Source organism: Tupaia chinensis, unplaced genomic scaffold, assembly GCF_000334495.1.
Source record: "Tupaia chinensis unplaced genomic scaffold, TupChi_1.0 Scaffold000161_1, whole genome shotgun sequence".
NCBI lineage: Eukaryota > Metazoa > Chordata > Mammalia > Scandentia > Tupaiidae > Tupaia > Tupaia belangeri.
Window position 1 is genome coordinate 2,602,640 of NW_006159632.1, and position 5,190 is coordinate 2,607,829.

Sequence of the window (5,190 nt, forward strand, 5' to 3'; positions counted from 1 at the left end):
GGAAGTTGATTCCATTCATTTAAAAATCCCCAATCACTTCCTGACCCTTTGTTCTTCGACAGCTCTTTCCAGCATTCTAGCAGATTTGGGGAGTATCAAGGGGCTTTTTAGCCTCAGGAAGAGTTATTTTGATTTCAAAAAAAGTTGTTGATTCCAAAGAAAATCGCTAATGATCAATTTCGAGTATGATCCTTCGCTCTGTGTCACGGTAACTTGGAGTCGGGCTTATTTCGCTGTTTCTCCCACCTCTAGAGAGGCCTGCCTCCTCCAAGCTGTCTGGGGTGCCTAACTGCACCGGTGCCTCACGCCGCCTTTGTCCTGAAGGCCCTCCGCAGTGAGCACTGACCGCTGTCCCTTTACCCAGAGCGCCCTCCTCCCTTCGTGCAGGAGCTGAGCACACTTCCTGCAGCGCAGGCGTCCGAGAGCACTCCTGGGCCTGCCTCCCGACGTCCTGCCCCACCTCCGCTTTCATCTTTGCCTTTCGTGTCACGTGAAACCTATTCTGGAAAAATATACAAAGTAATTTGAAAGCATACATCACTAGAGTCACCAACACATGCACGCATTCAGGGGACTTGGATGCGTGTGGCCTGGTGGCAGTCAGACTGAAGAGGATGGGCTTAGCTGGCTTCGGGGTATTCGAGAGAGGCGGATGCTGGGTACTGAGTCTGGGTTTGTCATGTAACCGACGGTACGAACTAGGGGAAATAATCGACGAATAGCCGACTTCTTCACAGGCCTCACAGTTATAGACGCATCCACTCCCCACGCCGAAGGTGGTCAACGGCAGGCCTCCAGCCTCCCAGACCTCCAGGAGCCCCGGGAGGCACTTCCCCGGTGCAGGCCTGGCCCCAGCATCTTGGCCGGGTCTGGCTTGGTGGAGGCCAACGGCACCCCCTGCTGTGACATCACTCGACGACAACAACAACGCCGACCACGCATCGGGGGCCCTCCTGTAAGTGTGTGGGCTCCCGATGCTGACCAAGTGCATCTGGCTTTCAGGCACAGGAGGAGGACGCAGGGCAGGCGTGGGCAGGGGCTGGGCTCGAGGGCTCCAGTTGGGTGTACCTGCCCAGGTGTGTCCCAGGAGTTTCCCCGAGTGCTCAGAGCCACGTCCATGGGAGTCACCGAGTCTGCAGAGCCACGTCCCTGGGAGCCACCCCAAGTACTCGGAGCCACATCCCGGGAGCCAGCCTGGTGCTCGGATCCATGTCCCGGGAGCTGACCCGGTGCTTGGAGCCACATCCCGGGAGCCGACCCGGTGCTCGGAACCATGAGCTGGGACCTGAGCTGGTGCCCGGAGCCACGCCCCGGGAGCCGACATGCGTCTGGGTGACTGCACTGCCACCGTGGATGACAGCACTCATCGTGACTGAGTGGGACAGCGCCGTGTGACCTTTTGGGCCACGTGATGGGTTTAAGGGTCACCACTGGCTCTCCGCAGGTGGGACAGTGCCTAAGTCCAGTAAGATGCCACAACCTGGGAGGTGTAGGACAGCGGAAATGGACTCGCACAGGCCTGGAGGCCGGAAGTCCCCAGTGGCAGCATCGGTAGGGCCGGGCTGCACTGAGGGCTCAGGGTGGGAACCCAGCGGTGCCTTCCTCACAGGGGCTGGCGTGGCTGGTGTCCTTGGTGTTCTGGGCTCGTGGGTGCATCATTCCAGCTCTGTCACTGTCGTCATGTGCTGTCCTCTTAGTGCCTCTTCCAGTGTCCCTTCTCCAGACACGTCATTTACTCGTCCCCAGGGCCCATTTTCAGTGAGGCCCATTCACAGGCACCAGGGGTTGGTCCTTCGGTGGAGTCTCGGGGACATGATCCACCCCCCCACGCAGGACACAGCTGCACCCAGTCCTTTCTCAGCAGTGATGGTCCCGTAGTCGCCCCCCAGGTGGGGCTGCAGGTCCCGTAGCCACGTCTGCCCACAGCGGAACACCTGGGTGCCCTGAGCCTCTGGGGTGGGCCACAGGCCACAGAGGTAGCGTGGAAATAGCTTCTTCAGGGAAGAGGACAGATGGCCTGAGCGGACTTCCAAGTAGGGACGTGTGTGTCCCTCTCTCATGGCTGTGTGGCTACTTGGGCCACCACAGAGGAAAGGACAGGCGGGCTGAGTGTGGCTCTGCACAATCAGACCATCCGGAGCCAAGAGAGTCAGGGAGAGAGGGGCAACGCGGGAGGAGAAGCACCCCTTTCTGTGTGAGCTGGGGGAGCTCTCAGGATACGCCCCAGGCAGCTGGCATGGGCACCAGAAGGCCAACGCCGAGTGGAGGAGAGCCTGAAGTCACTGAGACACAGACAGAAACCAGAACCACGCGAGGACCAGGCCACTGTCAGGGATTGGTGCTAGCAGGAGGGACGGGGACACCGAGGACCATGGTGCCACTGGGCATCGCGTCAATGAGAGCGTGAGAACGTTCCCGGAAAGCCCGGTACGTTCCCGGAGCAGCGGGGCGGTTGTCACTGTGCCTGCTGTGTGACAGCCTTCCTGGTTCCTGGAAAGGCCCTGGGATCTGCCTGGGGGAGCCCGTCCTCTGCTCAAACACACGAACAAAGAAAAACCGCACACATTCAAAACCATGCCCTGCACCTGCGGTGGGATAAAGGCAAAGGTAGTCTAGGCTGGATTCGTTCTGTGTTCATGACGATTATGCTAACTTGCTCCTTCTGGGATTATTATGTTGTTTTTTTCCTTCTGATTTTAAAGGAAACTAAAATTCCCATGGCCTTTAAAAGTACCGTGAGCCCTGCTGGTGTGGGTGGAGAAGCCAGCTCTGGTCACTCCAAACAGCACGGGCGTGGACACCAGCTGCAGGGTGGACACTTCCAACAGCGATGCGCAGCTGACCAGGCAGTCTGCACGTGTGAGCGTGTCTGGGGACGCAGGGCAGCCTCCTGCTCTGTAACCTTACAGGCTAGCACGGTGCTTGGCCCCCATTCTCCGGGGACGCAGCAACTGCTCAGTCGTGGCCCTGAACTGGGAGGTTGGTAGAGGGAGCTGGGGCAAGAAGAAGCCGAGGTTACTAGACTTGACTGTCTTTAAGAAAGTAACTTTTTTAATTTTTTTGAGAGAGAGATTTTTGCAATAGGGTGTGTGAGCTCACTCCAGAGACAGAGAGACAGAGAGACAGAAAGCGAGAAATCACCCCCCAGGAGGTTGGCTGTGCTGCAATCCCTTCTCCATTTTCCTCTCGGGATTTGAGTGTACACACACACTCCTGGTGTGAGTTTTAAGCCGCCAGGTCCAGGACTTGAACCACGGGCACTTATGTGGGAGTCCAGCGACATGGCCGTTACACCATCTACTAGTCTCAAGAAATGAACTGTTTAAAAACGCCCGATCTTGGGTTCTACTGCTCCGAGAATACGAGTCGCTGGCTGAAGTGCATCTTGTACATCCCAAAAGGAGTTATTTTCAGGGTAATAGTATGTGGTTTTGACATTCAGGGGGCTTAATTCCTGTTTCCTGAATAAAATGAAGTTCAGTCCTTAAAAACACACTGCAGACAGCCGTGACAATGCAGGGTGGTGACATCGGGCTCATGACACCGAGGCCACGTAGGAAGGCCCAGATTCACAGTTAGAGGTTCCCTGGCGGGCAGAGGCTGGGAGGGGGACTGTGGAGCAAAGGCCCTGGTGGGGTACCTGTCTCTCTCTTCCTATCTCTTTCTCCCTGTCTCTCTCTCTCTCCCTGTCTCTCTCTCTCTCCCTCTCTCTCTCTCTCTGTCTCTCTCCCCCTATCTCTCTCCCCATCTCTCTCTCCCCATCTCTCTCTCCCTATCTCTCTCCCCGTCTCTCTCTCTCCCCGTCTCTCTCTCTCCCTGTCTCTCTCTCCCTGTCTGTCTCTCCCTATCTCTCTCTGTCTCTCTCTCCCTGTCTCTGTCTCCCTCTCTCTCTCTCTGTCTCTCTCTGTGAAGAAGTAATTAAGTAAATAAACGTAACTGCCTATACTCACCAAGAAATGGGAGACTTGGAACAAGTCAAGGCCACTGCACAAAATTTCAAGGCTCCAAAGAAGAATAAGATGGACCCCAGGTCGGACTCAAGGGATTTGCTCCACCCAGAGGCACAGTAACGGCTGAGATATCAAGAAACAGTGCACCGGGCGGGCCCAAGAGGCCTCTGCAGTGCCCTCAGCCCCATGACTGGGGCGGGCAACCAAGACCACCTGGGCGCTAGGCGTTGGGTGGGCCAGGAGGCAGGGAACAGGTGTGGACCCCAGAGAGTGGCAGGTCCCTTTGAGAGAAGGACTCCCAGACTCAGAAAGAGTCAGAGAAGGGAGTGCTGGAGAGGGCCCCAGGGGTCACCAGCAGCGCCAGTCAGCTCCATCCATGGCGTGGGCCAGTGGAGCCATTCGGTGGGTCCTGAGGCCTGGAACCCGGCGGAGTTAGAAGGCCCAGGGGGCCCCATCCAGGAGCAGCCACGTGACTAACCAGAGCCACCTCGTCAGGGCCTGGTTGGCCCCTTCAGGCACTCACTGGCTCTCCACACGGGAAGCTGCCAGGGCCTGCAGCAGCCCGCCCAGCGTCCCAGGGCTGGAGAAGCTGCGGAGGCGGGACGAGAAGCCAGGGCCTCAGGCCGCAGGACCCGCAGTGCCCACTGGTCACGTGTGACCCGGCCTCTCCGACACAGCCCCTGGTTCTGCATGGTCTCACGGAGGCAAGGATGCGCAGCGGGGCGGCGTGGGGACGTGAGCGCCAGGGCATCCCCATGGCTCCTCTGGGGGACCGAGTTCCAGAAATATGCGCCTGGAAGACTACACCGAGGCCCGAGGAAAGGGAAGTCGGGGCCTCTGTCCCAGAGGACAGACACCCGACCCTGCCTTCCTGGAACCCCAGAGAGAAAAGTTTCACTCGAGGCTTAGTGTCTCTGGTTCCCCTGAACGCCGGCCGGTGCCACTGTCCCAAAGTCTTTCTCCACGAGCCCCAGGAGGTCTCAGGCCCCTGGCCACTGCTCAGCCGATGGGTGCCAAGCTCGTCCTGAGTCAAACCCATGCTACCCGACGTGAGGACATGAAAAAATAAAAGACAGATACTGGCCATCTTGGGTGTGCTTGTGTCTCTAAGAGAAAAACACAACCCAGAAATAAAGAGCTGTAGTTTCCCGTTTTTCTCTTTATCAAAAGTGAATGCTGTTATTTATCAGCATGGCTGTGTGCAACTGTCCTACAGGGCCGGTTTCTGTAACAGGCCACC